The sequence below is a fragment of the Sarcophilus harrisii genome, chromosome 2, assembly GCF_902635505.1.
Source record: "Sarcophilus harrisii chromosome 2, mSarHar1.11, whole genome shotgun sequence".
NCBI classification, from domain to species: Eukaryota; Metazoa; Chordata; class Mammalia; order Dasyuromorphia; family Dasyuridae; genus Sarcophilus; species Sarcophilus harrisii.
This window is the reverse complement of record NC_045427.1, coordinates 106,839,861-106,854,886: the sequence shown is the minus strand read 5'-3', so window position 1 is coordinate 106,854,886 and position 15,026 is coordinate 106,839,861. Positions and strand designations below refer to the sequence as shown.

General features: G+C 33.1%; 1 protein-coding gene across 6 annotated transcripts in view; it reads left to right on the top strand.

Annotated features, from left to right (window-relative positions):
* WDPCP (WD repeat containing planar cell polarity effector) overlaps positions 1-15,026 on the top strand; it is a 363,046-nt gene that overhangs the window by 281,225 nt on the left and 66,795 nt on the right. The gene's annotated exons all lie outside the window — the stretch shown is intronic.

Here is a 15,026-nt window from a genome sequence, read left to right as displayed (position 1 = left end):
TATCTTCTTTTTTTTTCAATCTTTTGACTTTGTTTTAATAATTCTTGTTGCCTCATTTAGTCATTGGCTTCTATTTGGTCCATTCTGATTCTCAGACAGTTTTTCGCTTAGGCAAAGTTTTATATCTCTTGTTTTAAGCTATTAATTCCCTTCCCAATTTTTTCTCTCAGAGCATTCATTTCTCTTCCATTCTTTCCTCAAGTTCTCTCATTCCATTTATTTAAAGATTATTACTTCATTTCTTTTAGAAATTCTAATTTTTTTGTGTCCAAACTATGTTTTTCTTTGAAGCTTTGCTTCAAATATGGGGATCAAAATTTTCCAACCACCACCACCACCAAAACAAAGCAAAACAAAACACTGAGACAGAGCTCTGAGCCAATGACACTTTATTAAAGAGTTCATGATCCCTTTTAACAAAGTGGACCTCAGATCTTCCTCACTGTTTGAGACCCCCCCTTCTTCTAGGGGCGAATTTTTTTAAAATTTGATACCCAAATATGCGAAAAAGACATGATAAAATACAGAATTTCCTTGGTTGGTAGACCTTGCTTTTCAGGGCCAAAAATGATTGGTTAGGTGAAATATGGGACACCTTCACTGAATAGGTAGTCACAAAATGGTCATCTGCTCATGTTGGACAAGAGAGAATGGTCTAGAGGTAATTGAGTCATGTTTACCACAATGGGCTTGGTCACCATGTCAAGGAAAAACAAGGGTGGAGGATCTCTATTTAGCTTTCTATGATTAAGCAAGTGACCTTACACTCTACAACTCACAGTCTGGGGCCTAATATACAGAACTTATAATCACTTCCCCTATAGAATTATTTCAGATTGATTAATATTGATGTGAAGAGTAGGGGCTTAAATGAATTATTTCTTCTTTAGGGCTTATTTATATAGAGCTCATTTTCACTATAATAGCAGGTTCTTTTTTGTTTGTTTATTCATTCTCTCAGCCTACTTCTTGACTTTGGACTTGATATTAAGGCTGGACTCTGTGGCACTTGTACAAGGAAGGTCTAGTCCGATCCCTGTTGATGCTTTCTTGAGTTACTGAATATTTTGTTATTGTTGGATCTCAGGAACAAAATGGGGATCTGCAAACTCTCCATGCCCCTAGGGCAGTCTGATCCAGGACAAAGTATGATTGCTGCCTCCTGGTCTAAACTCTGTAAACTCCTGATCTGGATTAGGTCTGAGCAACAATAGATTGTTGTTGGCCTCTACCCCTCTCAGCTAGCTGAAAAGTTTTATTGGTTCAGAGTGGCAGAATTGTAGGCTCCCTTTGGACCTGGGATTCCTGCCCCGGTTATTCATCTAGATGCTTGAAATGAAACTTTACTCATACCACTGCTGGTTTTTGAACTGCCTCCTTTCTTGCACCACCTAGGGCATCCCCTTTAGAAAATTCTACTCACTTGTACAGGTTCCCACTCTGTCCTCTTAGGTCTGTAACTCAAAAATGAGTGGCAGTCAACAAACTTACTAGTTCATACCTGTTCCTGTCAAAAGATGGGTCAGACCCAATGTGGGTCTAGTAGCTCTTCACAAATTGGTACACAACTTCTCACTGAGCACTGGGTCAGATGACAACATACTTCTGGCCTGATCTGTTCCCAGCTTCCCTTTCTGTCTCTCTATACCAGGCGGAGCAGGATACATTCCTTACTGTTACTTTTTCTGGATTTCCCCATCAGACTTTGATCTGGTGCATTTTGAGAAGAGAGCTCACAACACTGCTTCTTACCACTCTACTTTTCTTATTTTCTTACCCTTAAAAATGAAGATACCATTTCAAAGAAAGCGGAGATCTGTATGAACTGATGCAAGGAGAAATGAGGAAAACAAGTTCTCCTATAGCATCAACATTGTAAAATCAAAGAATTCTGAAAATTCTGAAATTCTGAAAAACTTAAGAATTGATCAGAAGACTGCTGATGCAGAATTCTACTTATCTCATGGCAGAGAAGCAATAAACCAAGATGCACAAAACACACAGTTTTGGATGGGCTGAAGTAGGGATCTGTTTTGCTTTATGCTTTTTCTTACAAGAGTTTTATTATTTCTTTTTCTTTTTAATTGGAGAGTACAGAAAAGTGGGAGAGAGAAAAAAACTCAAACAATAGGTATTTCAAAATCATATCCTTGTTAGCTTTGGGATTCTTATCTAAATGAATCGACATATGTAAATTGCTTTGCAGACTTTAAAGTGCTATATATAAATGCTATTGCTGTTGTTCCATCATGTCTGACTTTTAGGAAACTTCCTCCACCAATAGCTATTGTCCCTAGGCAGCATCTGTCTTAATTCTTGGCACAAGCCAGTCCCTTCCCCTTCTCAAGGCCCTTCTTCAAGAATTTTCCTTTTGGTGTTCAGGCTATAACTGACAGGCACATCTGTTTTAGTCTCTTTCCTAAGAGTAAACTAATCTTGGAAACTACTTATCTGTTGATGTAGATTCATCTTCCCCAGTCCTACTTGAAGGAATTCTTGTAGCCATTTGAAAGCTTAGCATTCTACTGGTCTATGAAGACCTAAATTTTAGGTCTGTGATTGCAAATGACTTGTAGTGTAGCCTTGAACTGATTACTATAATTTTTTATTGCTTTCATTTTCTAGGATAATGCCCTTAAAAGAATTGTCATTTAATAGTTAAAACTTAAGTAACAATCCCAAAGAGATCTTAAAGAAGGGAAAGGGACCTGTATGTGCAAGAATGTTTGTGGCAGCCCTGTTTGTAGTGGCCAGAAACTGGAAACTGAGGGGATGCCCATCAATTGGAGAATGGCTGAATAAATTATAGTATATGAATATTATGGAATATTATTGTTCTATAAGAAATGACCAGCAGGATGATTTCAGAAAGGCCTGGAGAGACTTACATGAACTGATGCTGAGTGACATGAGCAAGACCAGGAGATTATTATATACTTCAAAAACAATGCTATATGATGATCAATTCTGATGGTCATGGCCCTCTTCAACGATGAGATGAACCAAATCAGTTCCAATAGAGCAGTAATGAACTGAACTAGCTACACCCAGAGAAAGAACTCTGGGAGATGACTATGAACAGTCACTACATAGAATTCCCAATCCCTCTATTTTTGTCCACCTGCATTTTTGATTTCCTTCACAGGCTAATAGTACACTATTTCAAAGTCCGATTCTTTTTGTATAGCAAAATAACTGTTTGGACATGTATACATATATTGTATTTAACTTATGCTTCAACATATTTAACATGTATTGGTCAACCTGCCATCTGGGGGAGGCGGGGAGAAAAAGGGGAAAAGTTGGAACAAAAGGTTTTGCAATTATCAATGCTGAAAAAATACCCATGCATATATCTTGTAAATAAAAAGCTATAATATAATAAAAGAAAACTTAAGTAACAGAAAATCTAAGTTACTTTCTGCAATGATGCAATTACTTTATGACAGTAACAACATCTGTGTTTTGGGTCATGAGACATCAACCTAGAGTTGCAATTTTGAAGCATAGCTTAGTTTTTCATAAATGTTCATTGCAATTATTCTAATCATTTGCTTAATAATCTTCATCTTTAAGACATTTAAAAATAGTAATTACTGAAATAACAACATTCCCTTGAGAAATAAGTACTTCAGGCTAGGCCCAAGGAAGCTTTCATCTACTTTAAAAAACATTAAATACATTTTGTGTTGCAATGTATATCATTAATCCCAGACCTAAAGTTCTGACACTCAGTCACGACACTAGAGATATTCACATTTTCATTGATAGTGTTCATATAGTTCTGCTTCTGAAAACTTTATTATGTAATATTGGAGAGTAAAGTTTATGTCAGATTGCTTTTGTCCACATTACTAACAAAAATTTCAAAACAACCATATTGTTTAACCTAATGGAAATTTTATTTGAAGATATAATTTTATTGCATTTGCCCCAAAATTGTTACAAAATTTATTGTAAGGAGTTTGGACTCATATTTTTAATTTTAGTTTTTTAATGCTATTTGTATTATTTTAATATGCAATAAACATCAGGTTTTTAAAAAATTCAAGTGAGGTCATCTTTGTACTTTTTGTCTACACATTACATAACTAAAGGTGATAGTAAAAATAAAAATGGTTTACTTTGTAAACTCTCTGATTTATCTGAAAGTTGGCAGCAAGCATTTATAAAGCACTTACTATGTGCCAAGCACTGTGCTTGACAATTAAGATACAAAGAAAAGTGTTGCTTTCAAGGATCTTACCTTCTAATAGGGGAGATAACATGTAAAAAAAAAAAAAAAAACTAGTTACATATGAGGTATATGCAGAGAAAAGATCCTAATAGGAAGGAAAAGAAACCAAATTTGAACTGCCATTAAGTCAGGGAAGTCAGGGAGAGAGAATATTCCTAGAATGGGGGACAGTGAGTGAAAAGGCCCAGAGAGTTGGGAAATGGAAGGTCCATCTAGAAGAAGAATAAGAAGCCCAATATCGATAAATCATGAAGTAGCTGGAGAGAAGAAAGGTATAGGAAAAATGGAAAAGTAGAATGAAGCCAAGTTGTGAAGGGCTTTAAATAACAAACAGGGGATTTTGTATTTGATCCTGATGGTAGGAACCACTTTAGCTTATTAGGGCTGTGTGATGGGAGGGAGTCAGGAAGGGAAGAGATGCCATGATCAGACCTCTGCTTTAAGAAAATCATTTTGGCAGCTGATTAGAGAATATAGGAGAGTCAAGATGAACATGAGTTAGGAAGATAAACCAGAAGGTTATTGCAATAATTTAAGGATGAGGTTCTGAGCTAGTGTTAACTGTGTGAGTGAAAAGAGGGGAACAAAACTTGTCAAGAGATTCAATATGTGGATTGAGTGCAAGAGAGGAGTTATAGATGACACACAAATCAAGAACTTTGACAACTGAAAGGATGGTGACATCTTCAGCAGTAATAGGGAAGTTTGGAAGATAGAGGATTTTGGGGGGGCAGAAGTAACAAATTCTGCCACGAAAAAGTTGTGTCTGAAGTTCTTATGGGACATCCAATTCAAGATGTCCAAAAAGAAGTTAATGAATACAGAGAAAAGGTCAGGAAAGAGTTTAGAACTGGATGTACAGATCCGAAATTTATGTATACAGAGATTGATAATTGAAGCTATGGGAGCTGATGAAATCACTATATGAATACAATGGAGAGCTTGGTTTTTTACTTAGAATCTATTAATTTAGAAAATATTTTGATAACTTTATTTCTTTTTTTATTTGAAAATTTTTGTTTTCAAAACATATACATGGATAATTTTTCTACAATGACCTTTGCAAAACATTGTGTTCCAAATTTTTCTCTCTTCCTCCCTCCCCCTCCCCTAGATGGCAAGTAATCCAATATATGTTAAACATGGATAACTTTATTTCATACAATTGAATATTATATTGTGATCCTATGTACTTTATTTTAAGTTTTAAAAGTATTTTTCAGAGAAAGGAACCACAGCACAGGCTCCAGGAGATTGCCAAAGGGGTTTGTGGTACAAAAAAAAAAAAAAAACAAAAACAAAAAAAAAAGTTATAAACCATTATCATAGAGGGAGAAGACGAGAGGGTTCTGGATAGAGCCTTGGAAGATACTTATGCTTAGTCTGAGTAATCTGGGTAAAGGTCCAGATAAAAAGATTTAAAAAGAGTGGTTAGTCAAGTAGCAGGAAAAAAAAAAAAAAAAAAGAAGAAGAAGAAAGTGCACAAAAGAGGGTAAACTATAGTGTCAAAGACTGCAGAGAGATCAAAAGGGATGAAATATAGGTCAAAGTCCTCAGTTGAAAGATAAAAAGGCTTGGAATAAACTTTCTATAGTTAGGGCTCCGGGGAGATTCTATGTCAGAAATTTGTAATGGATCTAGTTAGCATAGTTTTGTGACTTTCTCAAGCTTTATTTAGCTGCATATGGATAGAAAGAAAGGCAATGAATAAAGACTGGTGATAAAACAAAGTGGGGGGAAATATTTTAGTTTAAATGATGATACACAGTTGAACTCATTCAACAAGGTATTGAAGTATGAAAGAGAGAGGAAAGTATAGCTAGTGCTAGAGTAATTGCCTGGGAAAGGAGTGACAATCAGAGGAAACTGGAGGGCCCTATTAGGATAAAGAATAGGGCTAAATAAAATAACAGTCATAAGGCAAAGGGAGAAATGTAATGGTAAAAGATTTTGGAATAATACAGGAATAATAATGGAGGAATTTCAGAGTTCATGAACATGAAAACAGAGTATTTGTTAGTAATGACGATTAAAGCCAATGGTTTCACTATTAGGTTTGTATCCCAAAGAGATCATAAAGAACCTACATGCACAAAAATGTTCATTGCAGCTCTTTTTGTGATGACAAGAAACTGGAAATTGATGGCCATCAATTGGGTAGTGGCTGAATAAGTTATGGTGTATGAATGTAGTAGAATATTATTATTGTATAAGAAAAGGTGAATATGCTAATTTCAGAAAAGCATGAAAAGACATGGACTGATGCTGAGTGAAATGAGCAGAACCAAGAGACAGTAACAACAAAATTATGTGATAATGAACTGTAATGAACTTGGCTCTTCTTAACAATGCAGTGATTCAAGGCAATCCCAATAGACTAGGATGGAAAATGCCATCCACATCCAAAGAAAGAATTATGGAAACTGGATATGGTTTTGAAGCATACTATTTTCACCTTTTTTGTCTATTTGTTTCTTTTTTTCTTTCTCATGTTTTTTTTCCCTTTTAGTCTAATTTTTCTTGCACAACATGACAAATGTGGAAATATGAAAGGATTGCACATATTGTATAACATATCAGATTATTTGCTGTCATCATAGGGAGAGTAAAAGTAAGACTAGGAAGGAGAAAAATTTGAAACACAAAGTCTTACAAAAATGAAATTTGAAAACTATTTTACATGTATTTGGGAAAATAAAATACTATTGAAAATTTTGAAAAAAGGACAAGGGTATGATCATCTATGTTATGTGTAGATGAAGTGGAATGGAGGAGAATGGGTGATGGGATTGAGTAAACTCAGGTGTTAGGAAGTTGGAGTGTCTCCTAATATGAAAACAAGATTTGGAGTAGAGAGAAATACTGTGATCCAAACTCACTGGGGAAGAAAGGAGTGTTGTAGCAGGGGAGAGAAGAATTGATAGATAACTGCCACCAGGATCTAGATTGGGTGACAAATTTAAATATTATGAATTTCAATGAGAAGTTACTGAGTGATATTTGTAGACAGAGTCAGGAAGCAGCAAAGGAGAAGAAAGAGTATTCTGAATCTTCCCCCAATCTCCCTGCTCCCATGATCAATGAGTAGCTGAGTACATAGCATCATCAGGGAGGAACCATGTCTCAGTGAGAGACAGAAGATGGGAGAAATGGGAAATGAAAGAATGGAAAGATTTATGATGAAAGGGAGTGTGTAAATTATGAGTTAGGCATTCCAGAAAGCACAACAGAAAAAAAAAAGAAAAATCTGGGAGTGGGCAGTTCAGAATAGGCAGTGGGGTTTTGTAATAAACAGCCAGGAGTTCAGAATCCTTGAGATGGGGAAAGTATAATAGTGTTGGAGATTGTTAACTATTGAGGAATGAATCTAGTTATAGATTTTTCCTCAAGGTTAAAACTTATAGTAGGTGGTAATTTCATGTCCTATGAGATCTTGGGAGACCCACTTCCCAACTGGCAATAGTGGGTGCAGGTACAACTCCTGGAGAAGCAAATCAGGAAGCAGGAGTCAAGAAATAGCTTTGGGATGTGGATAAAATCTGATGTAGGTCCCACTGGGAAGGTCCAGAAGAAAAGAGATTGGGAATCAGATGGCCTGAATCCAAGGAACATCTGCCACATTTACAAATAGAACTAAAGTTAATGAAAGAAAAACAGAAAAAGATAGACATGTCATTCAATCAATTGGCACAGTAAACGGAAATTTAGGAAGTTTCTCTGAGGATCAGATAGAGAGGTAGTGCAAATAATAAAACAAAACTTTCAAACAGTACAAGTAAGAGATTGAGACAACCTCTAAATGAAGATAAAAGCCAAAAGACAAAGCTTAGCAAGTTGAGAATGCTCAGTCTCCTAGGAAATATGAAAAACAGAGTCTGAATACTATATTTCGGAAAAGCATACAAGAAAATGACCTGGCTCCATGAAATACCACTAGATGTGACTAAAAGTTACTGCACTCAGCAATTTAGTTGTCAAATTTAGCACTTCAGGGACAGAAAATCTTAGAAGCTCTTAACAAAAGGTAGATCATATGTCAAAAAGCTTAGATTTGAATCATGTAGGATTTCTCACTCAGGATAAGATATAGAAAAAGAACATCAAATGTGACATAGCACAAAACCAGGAAGATCTCACCTCCAAATTACCTACCCAGCAAAATAAAACATATTCTTATATGAGGGGAAAAAATGTTCTTTAATATACCACCAAATTTTCAAAACTTCCTGAAAAACAACAATGCCCTATCAACTCTGAGCAGAGTTTTGATGTGCAAATTGATTGCTAAACAGAAAATGTTAAAAGTATAACTTAAGAAAAAAGTTATTAATTAAGGATTAAGCAAGAATTTATATAATTTTATGCCATAAGGAATAAAAATATGACCATTCTTACTTTGGTGAACCACTTTTTTAGGAATAATGAGGGCAAATAATGAGGTGAGGGAAATAGTTTATAAAAGAGGAAGAAACAAAAGTGGTTAAGTTAAGGATGAGGAGGTTGGGAGGAGAGATTATCATGTAATTGTTATTATTCCTTAAATTGGGTACCAGAGGAGAAGAAACTAATGAAAGGCAAAGAGTGATTCCTAAACATCACTGTCATTTAGATTACATGGGAATTTTTTTAAATATAATTTAAAATAGAGGAAGATAAAAGAATTCTAGGTTCTGTGCTTAATGTGTTATGAGAAGGAAGATGTATGTTTCTGTGCCTGGGTGTATGTATGAATATGTCCAAAGTCTATAATTATATTGATAGAAACACATCAAGCTATGTTATATCTTGTGATAAAAACAAGAAAACAAGATATATGAGAGAAAACAAATTTAATAATTATAACATTGAATGTAAGTCAATTGGCTTGATACATAAAAGAGAATTGCAAAATGGCTTAGAAAACTCAATAAATATGTATAAACAAAAATATGTTATTTTGCAAGTAACAGGGTAAAATAAAAATATTTTTAAAAATAATAAACCTCACAACAAGCTAGAGGGGTTAAAAAAAAATTTAATCGACGGGCAAGCTAGGTGGCCCAGTGGATAGAGCACCAGCCCTGAAGTCAAGAGGACCTGAGTTCAAATGTGATCGCAGGCACTTATCACTTCCTAGCTGTATGACCCTAGGCAAATCATTTAACCCCAATTGCCTCAGAAAAAAAAAAAAAAAAATTGAACTTCAGGTGGAATCTAATTAGCTCCTCAACTCAAGATCTCAGTTTTGTACCACAGATATTTGTTCCATAATTTTGCTGAAATAAAATAATTGGGGGGGAAGGGAAGGAAACTGAATTCAATATGTTAGCTACAGGAAAGGTTCCCCCCTCCCCCCTCCCCTACCTGCCCCAACAGGAGTTCATGTAAGGCAGAAGTAAAAATAAACTAAGAAAGACAAATAGAAAAACTAAAATTATGTTTAAAGGCACTATTATGAATAATGAAACAAATATTAGATAAACATACACAAAATAGCACAAGAATTAAGTACTAGGTACTTGGGGGGAAAAAAAATAGTACATTTTTAATAAAAGACACTAATATCCCTCTTTCGAAGCTTTACAAATCTAATGGAAAGAAAAATAAGAATATCATAAATATGAATAGAATATTGGAAAATCTGGATTTGACAAACATGAAAATGATTGAATCCTAGAAAGTATGTTTATTTTTCAGGAAGACATGGGAATTCTATGAAAATTAATCTAACTTGTGGCACAGAGATTGTGTAAATAAATAAAGATAGGTAGAAAACTCAACATATTTGCAAACCTTACTTGGATACTCTAAAAGATCTAAGATTCCATCAATGTTGATACTCTATCTAATAGTATAGATCACAAACCATCCATGTAGTCCAAAACAATCTAATTAAGCATCTATTATGTGCAAGGTTCTATTTCACGAATACAAAAGGAAAAATAATCCCTGCCCTCAAGTAGTTTACATTATCTTTTTCATGTCTTCCCATAATAGAAAAGATAATATTAGCACTGAAATTTAGATAAATAAAATTAACCTAAATAAATGGCAAACCCAAATTATATTGATTTTAAAATATATTTATAATTATAACTGTGATACATAATTACATCATATTAGTTTATTAAACAGTTACTATGTCTCAGGTGCTTTGCTAAGTGGGTAGAATCCAAGTTCAATTAAATAAGACAATCTTTTCCCTTAAAAACCTTACAATCTGGGGCAGTGGTGTGTGGATAGAGCACCAGCCCTGAAGTCAGAGGACCTGAGTTCAAATATGGCCTCAGACACACTACTCCCTAGCTGTGTGACCCTGGGCAAGTCATTTAACCCCAGTTTCCTTAGCAAAAACAAACAAACAAAAAAAACCCAAAACAAAAAAACAAAACCTTACAATCTAATAAAGAAATTCAACACATGAAGGAAATCTAGATGGTTTCAGAAAGGGGGTAGGGAGGAGTTGGCTAGAAGTATGGAGTCTTGCTTCTGTATGGTTTCTAGCAACTGTCTGGAGGAGGCTACTTCTGAGCACAATAAGATAAAAGTTCAGCTCTCAGAGTAGATGTTTCCCCAGTTGTTGTTGGGTTTTATATATATATTTAGCTACATTGGGAGAAAAAGGGAGGGGGAAAGACAAAATAATAGTATTTGGAGTGAATAGAATTTGGAGAATTTGGAGTGACCACAAAAACTAGGAAGAAGTATTTTATTTTTATTTATTTTGAAGGTTGTTTGTTTTGTTTTGTTTTGTCTGCTAAGGAAAATGCTGATTGAAATGGAAAAGATACAACCAAAATAGCTCATGGGAAAGTGTATAGGAATTGGCTTCTTTGTTTTTTTCAGTTTCTGGTTTCATTGTAGAAAAATGCTAGCATTGTAAACATATTGTATCAATGCAGATTAGCAATAGATGATAGTATTACCCCCATTTTGTAGATGAGGAAATCAATACTAAGAACAATTAGGTAATAGTTCTTTATGTATGCTGGAAGTGAAACTTTTATCAGAGAAACTTGCAACTAAGATTTTTCTCCCCAGGTAATTATGTCCCTTTAAATCTTAGATTCACTTAAGCAAAAACGGTTTTAATTTTATGTAATCAGAACGATTTGTTTTATGTTCTGTGCTGCCCTCTATTCCTGTTTGGTCATCAACTTTTCTCCTATTCATAGATCTTATAGGTAATTTTTTTTATGTTTCTCTAATTTGTTTATGATGTGATTTTTTTATATCTCGGTCATATTCCCATTTGGAACATATCTTGATATAAGGTATGAGATGTAGGTCTAAATCTAATTTCTTCTATCCTGCTAATTTTCCCAAAAGTTTCTGTCTGATGGAGATTCCTTATCTTATAGCTAAGGACTTTGTGTATATTGACTACCAGGGTATCAGATACTATTTGCTTCTATCTGTTGTATGTCTAATCTGCTCCATTGATAAATCTATTTTTTAACTAGTATAAAATTGTTTTTATTAATTACTGCTTTTCAGTATAGTTGGAGATCTAGCACTGTTAGGCCATTTATTTTCATTATTTTTTTTTTAGATCTTTGACCTTTTCTCTCTTCCACATATATTTCCTTATTTTTCCCCAGCTTTATAACATAATATTTTGGTATTTTGACCAGTTATGGCATTGAATAAATAAATTCATTTAGTTAGTTTTGTTATTTTATTATATTGGCTCACTCTACCCATGATCAATTTAATTTTCCCAGTTATTTAAGTCTGTCTTTATTTCTGTAAATAGTTTCTGTTTGTAGTTATATTCATATATTCTTGTATATATCTTGGAAAATTGACTCTCAAGTATTTTTACTGTAGCAATTTTAAATGGAATTTCTCCTTTTATCTCTTCCTGTTAAGGCTTATTTATATTGTGGCTGGTGATTTGTATGGATTAGTTTATATTCTGCAATTTTGCTAAATATTAATTGTTTAAATTAAAATTTTAATTAATTATTTAGGATTCTTTAATTATTGTCATCCTATCCACAAAAACTGGTAATTTTGTTTCTCCTCAACTATGGTTATTCCCTCAGTTTTTTTTTTTCTTGTTTTACTTTATATCCAACATTTCTAGTACAATTCCAAAAAGAAATAGTGATAATCAACATCTGTGTGTCATTCCTAAATTTATTGGAAAGGACTCTAGGTTATCTCCATTAAAAATAATGCCAACTTTTGGTTTTAGATATATAATATTTATCACTTTGAAGGAAGGCCCATTTATGTATATTTTCTCATGATTTTGCACAGAAATTATTGTTGTGTTTTATATATTCCTATTTATATTCATATTTATATGTTCTATTGTTATAATCCTGTGTGTTCTGTTAATTTTGTTATTAATATGGTTAAGCTTATAATTTTCTTGATATTAAATGAACACTGCCTTCCTAATATAAATCCAGTTTGGCCATGATGTATAATCGTTGTAACATCTTGTTTTAGTCTTTTTGCTAATATTTTTATAACATTTTTGCATTTATATTCCCTAAAGATACTGATCTATAGCTTTTTTTGTTTTGATTCTCACTAATTTATTCATCAGCACCATGTCTCTGTTAAAGGAGGAATTTGGCAGGATCTCTTCTTTTTCTACCTTCATAAGTAATTTATATAATATTGAAATTAATTGTTTTTTGAACACTTAATATAATTCATTTGTAAATTCATCTGGTCTAGATGAATTCTTTTTTTTCCTTTGAAAGTTCATTTATGACTTGTTCAAACTCCTCCCCTGAAATTGAGTTGTCTAATTCTCTATTTATTGTTAAGCTCTTAGTTTTATTTATTGTCATTGGTTTTCTTTGTTTTCGGTTTTGTTCATCTTTAATTTTCAGGATTTTTGTTTTGGTATTTAACGAGAAGTTTTAAATTTGTCAGTTTTCTAGTGTTTTAGTTGCATTTCCAATTTATTAATCTTTTTTTGTTTTTGTTCTAAAATATTTGGAGATAAGAATTTTCCCCCAAGACTGCTTTGGCTACATCACTAAAATTGTGGTTTGTTGTCTTATTGTTGTCATTGTCATTAAGGAAATTATCTATCATTTCTTTTTTGACCTAATATTTCTTTAGGATTTATTTCCAGTCTCTTTTAGTACTTTTTTTCAGAAGCCTTTGAATTTATGTATTTTCATATTTTGTTTAGTAAAGAATGCTATAATATTTCAATTCTTCTGCATTTGTTAACAAAGCTTTAATATCCTAAGACCTGGTAACTTTTTTGAAAAGGTACCTTATACAACTAAGAAATATATACATGTTCCTTTTTATTTCTATTTATTAATTTCCAGAGGACTGTTCCACCTAATTTTTCTCAAATTCTTTTCAATTCTTACCTTCTTTGTTGTTTTTTTGTCTGGTTAGATTTATTTTTGGCTAGTAGTAATCGATTAAGGTTCTTAATTATTCTGGTTTTATTGTCTATTTCTCCTTATAATTAATTTAGTTTTTCCTTTAATTAAAATTTATGTAACTGAATGCATATACATATATAATCAAATAAAAAATAACTCATCTGAAAAAGAATTCAAAGAGAAATATCTTAGCAATCATAGAATTACTTGAAATCTATGACCAAAAAAAAAAGTTAGAACATCACATTTCAAGAAATTGTAAAAGAAAATTGCTCAGACATAGCAATGATTGTCTTCACAACAACACGATACAAAAATAGAATCCACCAATAACTTCCATTAAAAAAAAAATTCTATCGAATGCCATTAACATAATCCAGAAGTTCAAGACAAAAGAAAAATTCTGCAAGCAAACAGAAAGGAAAATTCAAATTTCAAGGAATTACAATCATGATTAGATAAGACTCAGCAGGTATCACATTAAAGGAGCAAAGAGCATGTAGTGAGATATTCCAAAAGGCAAAACAGAAACTTCTATAATCAAAAATAACTTATCCAGCAAAATTGAGTACAATCCTATCCAATAGACCTTTAAAAATATTTATGATTTTAAAAAAGGAGCTAAAAATGGAATTGAAGAGGTAATTAAAAAGGAGCCACAGGTGAACAATTTTAAGGAACTTTATAAGGATGAACTATTTACATTTTAATGGAAAGAAAGAATATTAAAAGAATTCTTTTAGAATCATATTATCACAAAGGGTCATAGAATCAATCAGGTGAGTCAAAAGATCTATTAATATAAAAGATCTATTAATTCAATCAATAATCAATAGATTGAATATTGATCTATTGAATATGGTGTAAGAAAAAAAGGGGGGGGAGGATAAATGAAGGGAAAAAAATTTAACTAGTTTCAAACTGTTTCTATAGGTGGCCTAATTGTTTCCTACTTTCCTACTTATAATTCCCAAGGATGTTCTTGATTTCAGTCAATCAGTAAATAATCATTTATTAAGTGCTTTATTTGTTAAGTGTCAGACATCACGATAAACACTGAGAATATTTAAAAGGTAGCAAAACAAACAAACCACAGTCCCTACCCTGAAGGAGCTCACAGTCTAATCACAATAAGCAAACAAATATGTACCAAAACAAAAGCTAAAGGCGGGATTAATGGGGGGAAATTAAAAGGCACTAGAATTTAGAATGATTGGGAAAGGCTTGCTGTAGGAGATGTGATTGTAGTTGGGACTTGAAGGGTGCTAGTAAAGTGAGGAGGGAAAGCATTCCAAGCAAGGGGGAAAGCCAGAAAAAATCAGCATGACCACTTGCCATAATATGATATATTTCCACACTAGTAGAAACAAACCAAACACCATTTGACCTAACCAAAGGAGAATCCGAATTAGTATCAGGCTTCAACGTAGAATACGCTGCCG